We start from the raw sequence: 18,437 nt of genomic DNA on the forward strand, positions 1-18,437 counted from the left end.
ACACACACCACATATGGCTACACATGCGTTCCTGAACACACAGGCCCACACACACACACATAGGCAGGCCCACACACACTGCTGCCCCCTCCCTCCCTCCCTCCCTCCAGTAGAGCTCTTTTCCCCATACACAGCACTTTGTCTTTATATTGGCCCTCTATTAATAGACTGTATGGATCACACTGCCACTAGCAGCTTCCCTACTACCCCAATCTGCATCCATCATCCATAGCAAACAGGGCAGGCAGTGGTATTAAGGGTGTGCAAGTTTTATTTTCTGTTAAATAAATTAAAAAATTAAATTAAAAATTGCCCACACACACACACACACACACACACACACACACACACACACACACACACACACACACACACACACACACACACACACACACACACGAGAGAGAAAGGCAGAGTGAGTTAAGAGAAGGTAAGGACAGAGAGTAAGGACACTAGTCTACAGTGAGAGAGAAAGGGATGGATAAAGGAGTAGAGAAATCCAGAATGATTAAGTTTGAGCCCTATTATTCTCATTGCCTGTACACACACACACACACACACACACACACACATGTGACTCTGAAAAGCTTTGAGTCTCAAAGAGGTGTGTGCGAAGGCCTCGTAAACCGGAGACTGAAAAGAAAGAGTGTAAAAAGAGAGAAAGAAAGCGCCGACAAGCTTTTTGACTGAGAGAAGGCTTTACAGACAACAGCTTCTGATAGGTAGGAGCATGGGCCAGTAACCGAAAGGTTGCTGGATCGAATCCCCGATCTGACAAGGTAAAAATCTGCCCCTGAGCAGGGCGATGCAGAAGACGCATTTCAGTTGAATGGATTCAGTTGTACAACTGACTAGGTATCCCCCTTTCAACATAGAAAATAAATAAAAAACATAGACTTTGTTGCTGGAATGGTAACCCCTGAGTAAAATGGTAACCCCTGAGTAAAATGGTAACCCCTGAGTAAAATGGTAACCCCTGAGTAAACTTTTGGTTGTCCAGACTGGGTTCTCTTTTGCTTTGTTTTCCTACAGTCAGATAGATAGAGCCTCAGAGTAAAAGGTTGCAGTCTGGCCCGGTTGTATTTTACAGTAAACTGGGTCACTCTCTGGCTGACTAATAAATTGAGTGTGTAAAGTCAGGATAAAGTTACACGGCGCTAAGTGTGTGTGTGCCTGCCAGCCTACTGAAAAATACAATGCCAGCCACACTGGGGGAGGGGTCTGGGGGTGTGGGGTCTGTCTGTGTGTGTGTGTGTGTGTGTGTGTGTGTGTGTGTGTGTGTGTGTGTGTGTGTGTGTGTGTGTGTGTGTAGTGCGAACGACTCAGACAGGCAGGAATGTACTGTACTACATTGGGAAGGGGGAGGCATTTCATATGAAGTGAGTGTAATGTACGAGGCTAAATGAGGGTCTTTTTTTTTAGACTACCATGGGTACTGCCTAGGGACCGGAGCTGAGTAGGGCAAGTGTGTGTGTGTGTCTGTGGTAGAAGGAGTAGAGGTAGAAAGGAGAATTTGGGTTAGTGTGAATAATTCAGCTCCCAAAGCTTAGCAGTACAGCAGGCAGCAGCCATGAACAGTCAGTCTACCAACTCCTTCTCAGGCACTTCACAAGAGGAGGGGACTGTGCCATAAGGGGGGCAGGGAGTAAAAACGCCATGAAGGCCATCTGGATGTTGCTGATTGGAGGAGGCAAAAGAGATCCCTGTGTACAGAATGTGGGAGAATGGATGTTTTTACATTTTTTATTTAACCTTTATTTAACTAGGCAAGTCAGTTAAGAATTTTTTTAAATTTACAATGACAGCCTACCAAAAGGCAAAAGGCCTCCTGCGGGGAGGCTGGGATTAAAAATAAAAAATATATAAAATATAAATATAGGACAAAAACACACATCACGACAAGAGAGACAACACAACGCTACATAAAGGCAGCAACACATGACAACACAGCATGGTAGCAACACAACAAAACAACATGGTAGCAACACAAAACATGGTAGAAAGATTATTGGGCACAGACAACAGCACAAAGGGCAAGAAGGTAGAGACAACAATACATCACACAAAGCAGTCACACAACTGTCAGTAAGAGTGTACATGATTAAGTTTTGTATGAAAAGATTTGAGATAAAACTGTCCAGTTTGAGTGTTTGTTGCAGTTCGTTCCAGTCGCAAGCTGCAGTGAACTGAAAAAAGGAGTGACCCAGGGATGTGTGTATTTTGGGATCTTTAACAGAATGTGACTGGCAGAACGGGTGTTGTATGTGGAGGATGAGGGCTGCAGTAGATATCTCAGATAGGGGGGAAGTGAGGCCTAAGAGGGTTTTTATAAATAAGCATCAACCAGTGCATCTTGCGACGGGTATACAGAGATGACCAGTTTACAGAGGAGTATAGAGTGCAGTGATGTGTCCTATAAGGAGCATTGGTGGTAAATCTGATGGCCGAATGGTAAAGAACATCTAGCCGCTCGAGAGCACCCTTACCTGCTGATCTATAAATTATGTCTCCATAATCTAGCATGGGTAGGATGGTCATCTGAATCAGGGTTAGATTGGCAGCTGAGGTGAAAGAGGTACTTGTATGGTACAAGTACTTGTATGGTACAAGTACTTGTATGAGGTGACTACCTCAAGCTCTAAACCCTCTAAAGCTCTATAAACCCTCGGAGGTAGTAATCACACCTGTTGGGAGGCGGCATTCTTCTTACCAAACCACATGACCTTTGTTTTGGAGGTGTTCAGTACAAGGTTATGGGTAGGGAAAGCTTGTTGGACACTAAGAACGCTTTGTTGTAGAGCATTTAACACAAAATTCAGGGAGGGGCCAGCTGAGAATAAGACTGTATCATCTGCATATAAATGGATGAGAGAGCTTCCTACTGCCTGAGCTATGATGTTGATGTAATTTGACAAGAGCGTGGGGCCTAGGATCGAGCCTTAGGGTACGCCCTTGGTGACAAGCAGTGGCTGAGACAGCAGATTTTCGGACTTTAAACACTGCACTCTTCGACAGAGGTAGTTAGCAAACAAGGCCAAAGACCCCTCAGAGACACCGATACTCCTTAGCTGGCTCACAATAATGGGATGGTCTACAGTATCAAAAGCTTTGGCCAAGTCAATAAAAATAGCAGCACAACATTGCTTAGAATCAAGGGCAATGGTGACATCAGAGGACCTTTAAGGTTGCAGTGACACATCCATAACCTGAGCGGAAACCAGATTGCATACGCGAGAGAATACTATAGAGATCACGAAAGCCAGTCAGTTGATTTTTCCAACACTTGATAAACAGGGCAAAATAGAAATAGGCCTATAACAGTTGGATCAGCTTGATCTTAAATAAAGGACGAACCGTGGCTGCCTTCCAAGCAATGGGAACCTCCCCAGAAAGGAGAGAGAGGTTAAAAAGGTCAGAGATAGGCTTGGCGATGATAGGGGCAGCAACCATAAAGGAGAAAGGGTCTAAACCATCTGACCCAGTTTATGGAGCTCCTTTAGCACCTCGGACTCAGTGACTGCCTGCAGGGAGAAACTTTGTAGCAGGGCAGGGGAAAGAGAGGGAGAAGCATCAGGGATAGTCGCATTAGAAGGGGTGGGAGATGAGGAAATGTTGGAAGGGCAAGGAGGCATGGCTGAGTCAAATAGGAATCCTGACTTAAGGAAGTGGTGATTAAAGAGCTCAGCCATGTGCTTCTTGTCAGTAACAACCACATCATCAACATTAAGGGACATGGGTAGCTGTGAGGAGGAGGGTTTATTCTCCAGGTCTTTAACCGTTTCCAGAAGTTCTTGGGATTAGACCCACAGAGAGAGAACTGATCCTTAAAGTAACTAAGTTTGGCCTTCCGGATAGCCGGAGTGCACTTATTTCTCAATTGCCTGAAGGAGGGCCAGTCAGCCTGAGTGTGTGTGCTGAGCCTTTTGCCAAATGCAATTCTTGAGGTGGAGTAACTCTGCAAGATCACGGTCAAACCAGGGGCTAAACCTGTTTTTAATTCTAATTTTCTTGATGGGGGCGTGTTTAACAATACCACTGAAAATATCAAAAAAGAATGTCCAAGCATCTTCGACAGAGCTGATTCTATACCAATTTACAGAGGCCAGGTCATGAAGGAAGGCTTGCTCATTAATGTTTTTTAGCAAGCTTCTATGACAAATCAGGACAGGTCGTTTCACTGAGCAGCCATTACAATGGACCCAAAATATCGATGTTTTGTTCCCCAAGCCACTTAGTTATCACTTTTGACAAATGGCAAGGTGCTCCATCATGCTGGAAAAGGCATTGTTCATCACCAAACTGTTCCTGGATGGTTGGGAGAAGTTTCTCTCGGAGGATGTGTTGGTACGATTCATTATTCATGGCTGTGTTCTTAGGCAAATTTGTGAGTGAGCCCACTCCCTTGGATGAGAAGTAACCCCACACATGAATGGTCTCAGGATGCTTTACTGTTGGCATGACACAGGACTGATGGTAGCGCTCACCTCGTCTTCCCCGGGCAAGCTTTATTCCAGACGCCCCAAAGTTTTCGGAAAGGGGATTCATCAGGGAAAATAACTTTACCCCCGTCCTCAGCAGTCCAATGCTGAGTCCCTGTACCTTTTCAGAATATCAGTCTGTCCCTGATGTTTTTCCTGGAGAGAAGTGGCTTCTTTGCTGCCCTTCTTGACACCAGGCCATCCTTCAAAAGTCTTCACCTCACTGTGTGTGCAGATGCACTCACACCTGCCTGCTGCCATTCCTGAGCAAGCTCTGTACTGGTGGTGCCCCGATCTCGCATCTGAATCAACTTTAGGAGACGGTCCTGGTGCTTGCTGTACTTTCCTGGGCGCCTTGAAGCCTTCTTCACAACAATTGAACCGCTCTCCTTGAAGTTCTTGATGATCCGATTAATGGTTGATTTAGGTGCAATCTTATTGGCAGCAATATCATTGCCAGTCAAGCCCTTTTTGTGCAAAGCAATGATGACAGCATGTGTTTCCTTGCAGGTAACCATGATTGACAGAGGAAGAACAATGCTTCGAAGCACCACCCTCCTTTTGAAGCTTCCAGTCTGTTATTCGAACTCAATCAACATGACAGAGTGATCTCCAGCCTTGTTCTCGTCAACACTCACACCTGTGTTTATGAGAGAATCACTGACATGATGTCAGCTGGTCCTTTTGTGGCAGGGCTGAAATGCAGTCGAAATGTTTTTGGGCGGATTCATATCATTTGCATGGCAAAGAGGAACATTGCAATTTAACTGATCACTCTTCATAACATTCTGGAGTATATGCAAATTGCCATCATACAAACTGAGGCAGCAGACTTTGTGAAAATTAATATTGGTGTCATTCTCAAAACTTTTGGCCACGGCTGTACATCACATGGCAACAAGATCATATTGTACAGCAATTTCATCAGGTAAGATGAATACAAAGCCGGGGAGAGGTGGTTAGAATAGGATAGGAGGCCAAAAGTCTGTAGGATGTAGAGTTTAAGGAAAAATAACAAGCTATTCTCCCTCTCTTCTTCTGCTCTCTCCATTCTCAAAGGTATCTCATTCTATGCCCCTCTGCTTTCCTCTTTCAAGGGCTGCCCTTCTCCTCTACCTCTCTCCCACTCTGACAGAGAACGTCCACTGCAGTTCCTATAGTGTTAAACAGTTTATAGTTTTCTCCAGTGATGATCAGATTGCTGTGTGTGTGACAGACTGACTGACACACTGTACTATTGCACCCAGCAGTGCAGCAGGGCACAGCACATTGTGTCATTCCCCTCCCCCTCCTTCCCTTTACTTCACTCTCCTCCTCCTTCCTCTCTTCTCTTCTCTTAACCCCCTTCTTTCCCCCTTTCCTCCTTTTGCCTCAGTCTCTCTTACCTCAGTTTAAAAAACAACGAAGCTGGAACGCAGCCAATTAACACAACAGGCCAGTTCACAGAGCCGTGCAGAGGAATGGAGGATGGGGAGAGAGAGGGGGAACGAGAGAGAAGCAGAGCTTACATAGCTACACACTGACCTACATACGTTTCCACCCAGCTGATTGAGTCTTACGCTGAAGCCTCCGGCCAATCATGGGCGGGGAGAGAGTGCCAGCCAGCCAATTGCGTGGGCCGTTCTCCACGGAGCTCTCACTGTCTCCAGAGTCTGTATAGTCTTCAGTAATCACACACGGAGAAAGAGTAAGAGAGTGCGAAGGAGAGCTCTACAGATGAAAGAGGCAGTAAAAAGAAAGAGATTGAGGGGAGGGAGAGAGAGCGGTGGACAGAGAGGGGGAAAAAAAGAGACCTGGGAAGCTCAATGTGGCCCAGACAGACAAATATAAATGGATATTCCTCTCTTTCCCCCTCTCTCCTACGACACTAGTGAGACTGGCTGCAGACAGACAGATGAGGGCTAATTCGAGCTAATGCTAAAGAGTGGATTACCACCCTATATCTGTCCCTGTTCCTTTCCCTGCCCACAGACTAAGCTAAGTCTAGCCTTTTCTGGCCTAGCACAGTCTGTGTCCTGACCTCCCTGGGTCTTAGAGCTTTAACATGGGCCTTGAAGATCTTTAAGACACACCAAAAATATCAACTATTAAAAGAATGAGCCAAGAATAGTTTGGGCTCTCATTAAAAACAGTTAGTTAACATGGGTTCATGTACAGTATGATGACAAAGTGGTTTGGTAGGTTCCAATCCGAACACACACCATACATTGGTTTCTCCGCATCTATTCCTAGACCTTACTGAGTGTGCGTATGAGTGTTTGTGTATATCTGTGGACAGTCCATGGGTACAGTAAACAGGTTATGGCGTGTGCGTGCAGACTGTATTCATCCAGCTTGTTACATGACAAGGCTGTCTGTGTTTGGTGTTCAAAGTAAGCTGAGACTGACAACAGAAACTTCTGACTCATCTCACTGGGCAGGCAGGCAGGCAGGCAGGCAGGCAGACAGACAGAGAGAGAGAGAGAATTGCAGACAGACACTATACACAGATCAGTCAGCATAGAGCACACATCAAACAGCATGCTGGCTTGTCTCTGGATGGCATGGCACACACTCTACACAGTACCCACACAAACTCCTGAATGTTGTGAAACCACCACAAGACAGACGGGTACGGATGGTACTCAAAAGTTATACTGGGGCCCATCAGAGGTGGCACTATCACCTAATTGTAACGGCGTTCGTCTGTTGAAGGAGAGTCGGACCAAAATGCAGCGTGGTGGTTACTCATGTTCTTTAATGAAAAAAAATAGCGATACATGAAATAACTAAATAAATACAAAAACAACAAACGAAACGTGAAAACCTAAATACAGCCTATCTGGTGAACACTACACAGAGACAGGAACAATCACCAACAAAATACATAGTGAAACCCAGGCTACCTAAATATGGTTCCCAATCAGAGACAATGAGAATCACCTGACTCTGATTGAGAACCGCCTCAGGCAGCCAAGCCTATGCTAGACACACCCTTAATCAGCCACAATCCCAATGCCTACAAAAACCCCAATACGACAACACAATAAACCCATGTCACACCCTGGCCTGAACAAATAATTAAAGAAAACACAAAATACTAAGACCAAGACGTGACACTAATAACATCACCTAATAACATTGTTTGTCTCTCTTTGTCTAGGCTATTTCCCTCTTTCCTTTGCCCTGCCATCCCTCTTTCTGCCATTGTACAAATGTTTCTCTCTTACATGCTCTCCATCTCTTTCCCAAACTAAATATTTCATTGTTATTTACTAAAACCACGAATTAGACTAAAACCAACCTCCCTTTAAGCAGAGGCATCCTGTAATGCTGCCTGTGACTGGAACGAATTGCAAAAATCGCTGAAGTTGGAGACTTTTATCTCCCTCACCAACTTCAAACATCAGCTATCTGAGCAGCTAACCGATCGCTGCAGCTGTACATAGTCTATTGGTAAATAGCCCACCCATTTTCACCTACCTCATCCCATACTGTTTTTATTTATTTACTTTTCTGCTCTTTTGCACACCAATATCTCTACCTGTACATGACCATCTGATCATTTATCACTCCAGTGTTAATCTGCAAAATTGTAATTATTCGCCTACCTCCTCATGCCTTTTGCACACAATGTATATAGACTCCCCCCTTTGTTTTCTACTGTGTTATTGACTTGTTAATTGTTTATTCCATGTGTAACTCTGTGTTGTCTGCTCACACTGCTATGCTTTATCTTGGCCAGGTCGCAGTTGCAAATGAGAACTTGTTCTCAACTAGCCTACCTGGTTAAATAAAGGTGAAATAAAAATAAAAAATAAAAAAAATAAAAAAATAGCACTAAAACCAACCTCCCTTTAAGCAGAGGCATCCTGTAATACCAGTAAAACCAACCTCCCTTTAAGCAGAGGCATCCTGTAATACCACTAAAACCAACCTCCCTTTAAGCAGAGGCATCCTGTAATACCACTAAAACCAACCTCCCTTTAAGCAGAGGCATCCTGTAATACCAGTAAAACCAACCTCCCTTTAAGCAGAGGCATCCTGTAATACCACTAAAACCAACCTCCCTTTAAGCAGAGGCATCCTGTAATACCACTAAAACCAACCTCCCTTTAAGCAGAGGCATCCTGTAATTGAAGCTGAATGAGATTGCAGATAAATAAAGAGAACCATCACAATAATAGAGAGTGACGGACCAACAGGACCAACAGTTTTTTGATGAAGCTAGTGTGCTGCTAGTTGAATAGGATAGGTTTCATCTGGCTAGGCAGGGCAGGGGCTCCTCTGGCACGATATCTTGTTCTGTTCCTCTTTCCATTTACAAAGAAAAAAACAGGCCTCTTTCTGCCGCGGCTACCAAAAAGACACAAAAGTCGTATAAGAAAAGGGTGAGAAAAACAAACAGAATGAAGGGGAGAAAGTGAGGGAGGGAGGGAGAGAGCAAAAGGCCCACTAACCCATATTTAAAAAGAGACTACACTGTTGCAGTAAGAGCTCTCCATCAGGACTAACAACAATACACTATGCCACTGTGTATTGCCACTACTGTAGAAGTGCCACTTTGCAAGTGCCAGCTTCTGTATCATGGTAAAAAAAAACACATCACGACCGACCGACAGAACGACAGAGCTGGTCCCATCTGAGTCCATTAGAGAAGCCTTGGTATTACCGGGACAGTGGACAAGCTGGCCTAACAGGCTCCGTGTCTGGGTAGAACAACGTACAATGTGACTTGGGGCTCTGGAGCAATTTCATGCCCCCATAAGCAATGCACGCACACACCCCCCTCTGTGTGTGTGTGTGTGTGTGCGCGCTACTGCTCCATTGGTAGCACTGGTGCTCTCAACTTCAAAAAGTTAAGAGCACCACATGAAATTTAGGAGACCCAGAAATAATTGTTTTAATTGATTGAGATACAGCCTATATTGGGCCTATATGAATTCTATCTACATTTGAAGCATATGTTGTGCCCTAGAAACGGTCTCTTTAAAAACATCAGGTTTGTGATGAGGACATGCAAGATACCGGTCATTCATTAACTTCTATGATCATTGATTTCCTGAAGAAGCTATCCATTTTTCCTTTATTTCTGTGCCCCCAAATGTTTAAATATACTGGTAAAGTTACCAGGTTGTTAGCTAGCTAGCCAATGAGGTAACATGACTGAAAAAAGTTTAAACAAATGGTTAACGACGTCGACGTGCGAGTGTTTTAGACCTGCCCACAGCATGGCTTATGCAGTAGCGGTGCGTGGGTAAAATCATTGGGGAAGCCAAGCTAGGGAAAAAAAGCCAAATTATAACCTGTGTGTTGTAATAATTGCTTTGTAACCTGTTAGTTCTTATGCCTTGCCACCGTGATATATATGCCTATGGCCGAGACAAGAAGACACAATGGCAGAAAAAATTCAAACACACCTTTGTTTCATCACAGAGCAACATCTGTCCAGTGGAGTCCACAAAGCATTTAACAAACAGTTACATGGACTCCCGGTCGCGGACGGGAGCGAACCCAGAGTCTCTGGTGGCAATGCAGTGCACTAGACCACTGCGGCACAATTGGCCTAGCGTCGTCCGGGTTAGGGAGAGTTTGTCAGGTAGGGATATCCTTGTCTCATCGTGCACCAACGACTCCTGTGGCAGGCCGGGCGCAGTGCACACTAACCAGGTGCACAGTGTTTCCTCCGACACATTGGTGCGGCTGGCTTCCGGGTTGGATGCGCGCTGTTAAAGAAGCAGTTTGGGTTGTGTTTCGGAGGACGCATGGCTTTCGACCTTCGTCTCTCCCGAGCCCGTATGGGAGTTGTAGCGATGAGACAAGATTGTAACTACTAACAATGCCCTCATCAGACCACACACAGCATTGTAACCCCAATGCTGCTGTCAGAGAGGGAGAGGAGGGTGGAAGTGAGACAAAGCAATTATTTTCTGTGATTAGATGGCAGCAAAGCCATGTCTCCTGTCATTAAAGTATATTTTTCCCTCACACTCTCGCTCTCTCACACACACACACTCTCTCCCTTCCCTTTCTCTCCCTTGGCTGGGTAATGGCAGCTAGGTGGAGTGGTGTACATCGTAGAGACAGGCTCGGAAGAAAACAAATAAACCTCTTAAAACCCAGACTCATAGTGGCAAGACAAATTCTAAAATGGTAACTTAAATTGACTCAAGGACTAGGGATTGCTGGAACGTCGGCGTGTGAGTATGTGTCTGTGTGTGTACCAGGGGGCTATTTGGGGCCCACGCAGTAAGTGCCACTATTGGGTTAAACTCCAGATATTAAGCCCACCCTATACTAGTGTTAAGTTCACCAACAAAAAAAGTTACGAAAATATTAATCAAACAACTATTTTATTTGGCCATTCATGAGATGATAACTGACTAAATAGACCCAGGAAAAAAAAAACATTTGGTTGATGGAAATGAGACCAGACAAAATGATCTCTGCGACTAAAATCTGACTAGTAAGTGGACTGGACAAGATTTTTTGAGAGATTTTCAGTGTCATTCGTTTGGTCCAATCAAAAGCATACATGACATTAGCAGAATTGTAAAGGCTTTCTCATTGCAATGTTGGTATTGGTGGAAAATAAATTCCATGACCAGGTCATTCACAACTCACGAGTTACCTCTCTTCCCGGCAACCATTCACCAATCTGGCGCCAACAAATCATTGATGCAAATAAGGCATACCACGGCTACACCACGGTACAGCTCCAGGTAAAAAAAAAGGGCCTACGTGACATTTGGAGCCACTTTACCTAAAGTGTCAATTCAAATAAGACTGAATGCAATGTTTCCACGGGAGATGACAGTGTTTGTACCCACAAGATGACGGGGGAAAATATTAACTACCTCAAGAGACATCTGAAAGCACATCATCCCAAAATACAGTGCATTCAGAAAGTATTCAGACTCCTTGACTCTTTCCAAATTTTGTTACGTTACAGCCTTATTCATCAATCTACACACAATACCCAATAATGACAAAGCAAAAACAGGTTAAGACATTGTTGCAAATCTATAAAAAATTAAAAACTTAAATATCATATTTACATAATTATTCAGACCCTTTACTCGGTACTTGGTTCAAAATCAAATCAAATTTTATTGGTCACATACACATGGTTAGCAGATGTTAATGAGAGTGTAGCGAAATGCTTGTGCTTCTAGTTCCGACCATGCAGTAATATCTAACAAGTAATCTAACAAATTCACAACAACTACCTTATACTCACAAATGTAAAGGGACGAATAAGAATATGTAATATATAAATGCGGTAGATGGTATAGCATACAGTATATACATGTGAGATGAGTAATGTAGGATATGTAAACATTATTAAAGTGGCATTTTTTAAAGTGACTAGTGATACCTTTATTAAATCAATTTTTTAAAGTGGCCAGAGATTTGAGTCTGTATGTTGGCAGCAGCCTCTCTGTGTTAGTGATTGGCTGTTGAACCGTCTGATGTCCTTGAGATAGAAGCTGTTTTTCAGTCTCTTGGGTCGCAGCTTTGATGCACCTGTACTGACCTTGCCTTCCTGTGACATCGGGTGCTGTAGGTGTCCTGGAGGGCAGGTAGACTGTGATGAAGCACCTTTGGCAGCGATTACAGCCTCGAGTCTTCGTGGGTATGACGCTACAAGCTTGGCACACCTGTATTTGGAGAGTTTCTCCAATTCTTGTCTGCATATCCTCTCAAGCTCTGTCAGGTTGGATGGGGAGCGTCGCTGCACAGCTATTTTCAGGTCTCTCCAGAGATGTTCCATCGGCCTCTGGTTTGGCCACTCAAGGACATTAGACTTGTCCCGAAGACACTCCTGTGTTGTCTTGGCTGTGTGCTTAGGGTCGTTGTCCTGATGGAAGGTGAACCTTCGCCCTAGCCCGAGGTCCTAAGAGCTCTGGAGCAGGTATTCATCAAGGATCTCTCTGTACTTTGCTCTGTTCATCTTGACTAGTCTCCCAGTCCCTGCTACTGAAAAACATCCCCACTGCATGATGCTGCCACCATCATTACACAACAAGTTGGAAATCTCAAATTCATCGAGTGGTTTGGAAGGAATCAGTGACCGTGGCTGTGTGGTCCCAAATCTGGGATTAAGGGGCTCTTTTCCAAATGTAAATTGATAAACATTCAACATTGGACATGCTGTCAATGAAGCATGATTTGGTTATAATAGTTATATTGACTAACGTTAAGTCTGTCCTAGCTTGCTCATTGTCTTAATCGAAATTACGGATTGCCTCTTATCCGCTTGTCGTCCCCTTATGCTGTAGTTTGTACATCTCAATTGTCATTAGAAACCACATTTGTTTAAGCAAGTCAGGCTGTTTTTTTACAAGGCAGTAAATTAGGCTGAATTAACTGTTTCGCTGCCAGACAAGGCTCCGCTGATAGCCAGGTGTAGCAGTGTTAAGGTGTTGGGACAGCTTTATGTAGGCCCTAACAGTTTGTGGGCATTGTTTGTCACCGTTATAGTGCAATTAATGTATTGTTTAGTGTTGTGTAGTGGCTTTGCTGGTATTTATTCCACTTGCATTTTTTTTTGCCCCACCAAGATTTACATGCTAAAATCACCACTGGATTACAGTATAGCTACAGTATGTCAAGGGGTGTTTTTTAATCTGCTGCAGAGTAATGCCAATTTGGCTGTTAGGAAGACAAACATGCGATAGGCAGAAAAATATGCTGGTAGGACACGTGCACATGGAAGTCAGTGATTTCTATTTACTATAGGTTAATGAGGCAATACAAAATGTGATGTAATGGGCCTAACGAGTGACACCCAAGTCATAGACTGTTCTCTCTGCTACCGCACGTCAAGCGGAACCGGAGAGCCAAGTCTAGGACCAAAAGTCTCCTTAACAGCAGCCATAAGACTGATGAGCAATTAATCAAACGGCCACCCGGAGTATTTACATTGACCCCCCCCATTTGTTTTTATACTGCTGCTACTCGCTGTTTATTATCTATGCATAGTCACTTTACCCCAACCTACATGTACAAATTACCTCAACTAACCTGTACCCCTGCACATCGACTCAGTACCGGTACCCCCTGCATATAGCCTAGTTATAGTTACTTTTTATTATTTTTTACTTTAGTTTATTTGGTCAATATTTTCTTAACATTGTTGGTTAAGGACTTGTAGTAAGCATTTCACGGTAAGGTCTACAACCTGTTGTATTCGGCGCATGTGACAAATAAAGTTTGATTTGAATTGATCCCAGACTGTGTCAAAACTGTCTGTGACCAGGAGTCCCATAGGCTGGCGCACAATTGGCCCAGCGTCGTCCGGGTTTGGCCCGGGGGCTTTACTTGGCTCATCGTGCCAGCAGGCTGCCTTCGGTCATCAGTAGAACGTTTTTTTTTCATCCGACACATTGGTGCAGCTGGCTTCCGGGTTAAGTGAGTGGGTGTTAAGAAGCGCGGCTTCGCGGGGCATGTTTTGGAGCCTCTCGTGAGCCTGTTGGGGAGTTGCATAGATGAGACAAGATCGTTATCACAAAATTTGGGGAGAAAAAGGGGGTAAAAATGACAACAAAAACAAAAAATGGTGATGTGACTAAAATGTAAGGGCATTTAGTTGACTAAAATGGCTGACAGTTTGTCATTTTGACAATAACTAGACTAAATCCTAATATAAATGAAGACTTAATGATGTTTTAGTCAAAATGACTAAGACTAAATCTAAAAAGAGTTCAATAATTAACACTGCCCTATACCCATGCCAAACCATTCATTCTACCCCCCATATTCCCCTCCTCCAAACCCCTTTTAAAACACCAGCACCCACCAGTCTGTGTGTAATTAATCAAATATGAGAATATGCCTGTCTAAGTGAAGCACTGGGGTGAGGACCACAGGAGTGGACCAGGAAAGTAGAGGAGCGGAGCAGAGTCGACCTCAGCATTGCGTGACTTGTGCACATCACACTGCAGAGAGTTACATCACTCCAGACCAGGGATTTAAAATGACACATTATTCAGACCATCACCATGGCGCCACAGACTCGCATTACACAGACGCTACTTAGAGAACTGGGAGGGGGGGGGAGTGACGAAAGAGGGAGAGCGAGAGAGAGATCATAGCCAGAGCTTGCGTGAAAACACAAACACAGTGACAGGTTCAGAGGGAAAGGTAGTAATTTGAGGGTCATTAAAGGAGCCTGTGCTTCTCCTTATGGTAGGCCATGGTCTCTATCCTGCTCCTGCCCAGTAACACTTCCTGTTAAGCACTGCTTATTTCCGGTTTCATATAAACAAACCAGCTAGGGGTGGACTGTATAGTCTCCAAGACATATGTAAACGGGGTGAATTGGGTCTCACTTGGGTCTCACTTGTTGCAACTGTTTGAGATGCACAATTTGTACAATAGGGCCCTGTGCTGCCATAACCAAAATTAAGATGCATTCCCAAAATGCATCTGTGTGTGTGTGTGTGTGTGTGTGTCTACAGTGATGTAAACCTGGCACACACACACACACACACACACACAGTGTAAGATTTTCCACCTGCGCATGCCAGTCTAACCACATCCCTGTCTTTAGTGTAATCAAGGCATGATGGGAGTGATTGTTAGTGAGATCCTATCTGAAGCTTGGCTCCTCCAACGAGCACAGAGGGAACACACACACACACACACACACACACACACACACACACACGCTATTGCCATCCATTTTGGGAATGCATCTTAATTTTGGTCGAGAGCAACAAGATGGAATCGAGTCATGGAGATTAACAATGGGAGAGTAGTGCAAATACAGAGAGCTGTAGGAGATTTTTCTTCATTTATTAGAGGCTACAGCAGACTTCAAGGGCTCTGCTTGTAGTGAGGAGAAGTGCTATGGGGGACAACTTGTTTTTGCTCACTTCACTGTTTTACATCCAGCCAAATGAGGGGGCTAGCAGTGTGTGTGTGTGTGTGTGTGTGTGTGAGTGAGAGAGAGTGATAAGGAGTGAGCAAATTAGAAAAGGGGAGAGACAGAGACAGAGAGCGAGAGCGGGTAAGCTTTCCCTTCAGCCAAGAACATGCTCTTAAAAATGCATACAGTGATCTGAATTAATCCAGAGAACATTGAATGATTGAGACGCAGCTTTGAACAGAGCAGATCAGAAGAGTGTGACATGGGTTAGAGTAGAGAGGATAGAGAACATTGGCCTGACGATTCACACAAAATTATTAATCTGTTCTGTCATTTGCTACATACTTTAGTCTGAGACTACCATCATTGAAATCATTTGTGGTGACGATGGGTACGAGGGGCGTTGTACAAAACAAAGTCATCAGCAATTGGATCATCTCTAACCAATGATGACATTTCAAACCACCGCTTTACCCACGTGTGTTCTGGCCCAACCCATCAGTTTCTTGACCAATCAGACTGCCCCGAATGTGTTCGCATTCGTTGAAGGGGGGTCAGGGAGGTACTCAGCTCCAGACCCATTGTGGAGAATAAACTAAAGTACGAGGGCGTGGTTTTAAGCTGGAGAAAGGAGTCTGGGTAGCCAGGCAAGGGAAAATTACTGCACTGAACAGTAAAAAAATTACACTTTTTAATGCGCCCTCATCAGTCAGTTCAAATTGCAACAAATCGGAGATACTCACATGCACTGTACACAAAGAGCAAGAAAGAGAGAGAGGTATCAAACGGTCAGCTCTGTAAATGTCAAGCCCTCTCACTACCTGACCTGTCAATAAGAACTCATCATCAGTAAGATCATTGTCCCCGCCCCTCTTCAGCCATACACCATCACGACAACACAATGACATTATAGGCCTACTCTGCTACAGAAAGTTATTAACATAGATGTAAACTGTCAAATGGTAATGTAACATGCAGCTTGTCCCTGGGGCAGACAATTAGACGGCACCATTGATTAGAATGTGAAATAGAAAGTGGGTCTGTAATATAGATGCAGGCACACTGTTCAGAGTGTGGCACTATTCAGAGGAGAAGGAGAAAGAAGCCCTGGAGCAATTGGTTCCTATAAACACCCAGAGTCCCTTGTATTGGGGGTCATTGCCAAAGGGCAGCTGTAATACAGCAATTTGGAACAAAGCTTGTTAAATTTACTCTCTCCTCTCCCTCCTCTATTTATTTTGCTTTAAGGAGTCTTTACGAAGTTTCGTGGATGGTGCTCCCTCAGCCAGGGCGCATGCACGTGCAAATCCTATTTGTTTCAAACTAGTGGTTGGTTACATTTTTCTTACAACCTCGTTATACCTATACTAGCGTCCCATATCGTTGGTGGTTCTATGCTGCTGGTCTTATAGAAGCCATGACAATATGCTATCAACCTGTCACATTGCTAAATCACCACAGTAGCATTGCATTTCAATGCCTTTCAATAGAATAGACATTCATTGTTATTGCCTGTCTCTATGACTCCAGAATGAAATCCAGCCTGTCTTTTGTACACAAACACTGACAGCAAAGGGGTGCTGTCAGCACCATAACAACCGCCAAAGCATACTCCCGTCCCATCTTCACAGAAAGACATCTGATAAAGGCCTAATGGCTTTTGTTCATCCCCTTCTTCCATTTTTCTCCCTCCCTCTATCCCTCCCTCCCCAAGTGGCATCCTCCCCCCTATCTTGATAGGAGCACTAATAATTTTGGGGCTGGAGAATCCACACATACACCATGGAGAGGGAAGGGAAGTCCATTAAAATGATAATCACCATCTATCTCTGCTGGTTTATTGGGGTACGTTTTCATATACTGTGTGCCCCCTGACCAAATGGAGGTTGGAGGTGAGGTGGGATGCAGTCTATGACAGACATTACTGCAATAACACAGTAATAAATGACTGTAACAAATGAATGGATGAGTTATTGTTGAATTGTACTTCAAGAATGATGTTCCCTCCAGCTTAATACAGCACACACACACAAACTAATCCTAGAAAGTGGAAACTAGGTGAGTGTGTGCGTGGGGTGTTTTCAAGATAATTAACATGTGTCTGGACTGTACTACGCAGTGCATATGTAAGAACTGGAACATTGGGGGGGATTTCCTTCAAATACATGTGTGTATATGTGAGTTTTTAATGCATGTGTTTATTTAGCAACAGTGTATGTACAGTGGCTTGCGGAAGTATTCACCCCCTTGGCATTTTTCCTATTTTGTTGCCTTACACCCTGGAATTAAAAATAGATTTTTGGGGGGGTTGCAGTATCATTTGGATTTACACAACATGCTTACCACTTTGAAGACGCAAAATATTTTTACAGCTGCAAGTCTCTTGGGGTATGTTTCTATAAGCTTGGCACATCTAGCCACTGGGATTTTTGCCCATTCTTCAAGGCAAAACTGCTCCATCTCCTTCAAGTTTGACGTGTTCTGCTGGTGTACAGCAGTCTTTAAGTCATACCACAGATTCTCAATTGGATTGGGTGTGGGCTTTGACTAGGCCATTCCATTTAAACATACATTTAAACTTTTTCCATTTTCCTGCTGGGAAGGTGAACCTCCATCCCAGTCTCAAATCTCTGGAAGACTGAAACAGGTTTCCCTCAAGAATTTCCCTGTATTTAGCATCATTCCTTCAATTCTGACCAGTTTCCCAGTCCCTGCCGATGAAAAATATCCCCAAAACATGATGCTGCCACCATCATGCTTCACTGTGGGGATCTTATGCTCGGGGTGATGAGAGGTGTTGGGTTTGTGCTAAACATAGCATTTTCCTTGACGGCCAAAAAGCTAAATTTTCTTCCATATGGTTGGGGAGTCTCCCACATGCCTTTTGGCGAACACCAAACATGTTTGAACTCCAATCTCCGCTGTGGAGCTTTGCAGCTCCTTCTGGGTTATCTTTGGTCTCTTTGATTAATGCCCTCCTTGCCTGGTCCGTGAATTTTGGTGGGCGACCCTCTCTTGGCAGGTTTGTTGTGGTGCCATATTCTTTAAATGTTTTAATAATGGATTTAAATGGTGCTTCATGGGATGTTCAAAGTTTTGGGATATTT

The 18,437-nt window shown here is 44.1% G+C and overlaps 1 protein-coding gene across 1 annotated transcript in view; it reads right to left on the bottom strand.

Annotated features, from left to right (window-relative positions):
• The window catches only part of LOC112250331 (forkhead box protein O3-like), a 52,397-nt gene that overhangs the window by 15,101 nt on the left and 18,859 nt on the right, over window positions 1-18,437 (bottom strand). The window lies entirely within an intron of this gene.

This window comes from Oncorhynchus tshawytscha, linkage group LG05 (genome assembly GCF_018296145.1).
Source record: "Oncorhynchus tshawytscha isolate Ot180627B linkage group LG05, Otsh_v2.0, whole genome shotgun sequence".
Taxonomy (NCBI): domain Eukaryota; kingdom Metazoa; phylum Chordata; class Actinopteri; order Salmoniformes; family Salmonidae; genus Oncorhynchus; species Oncorhynchus tshawytscha.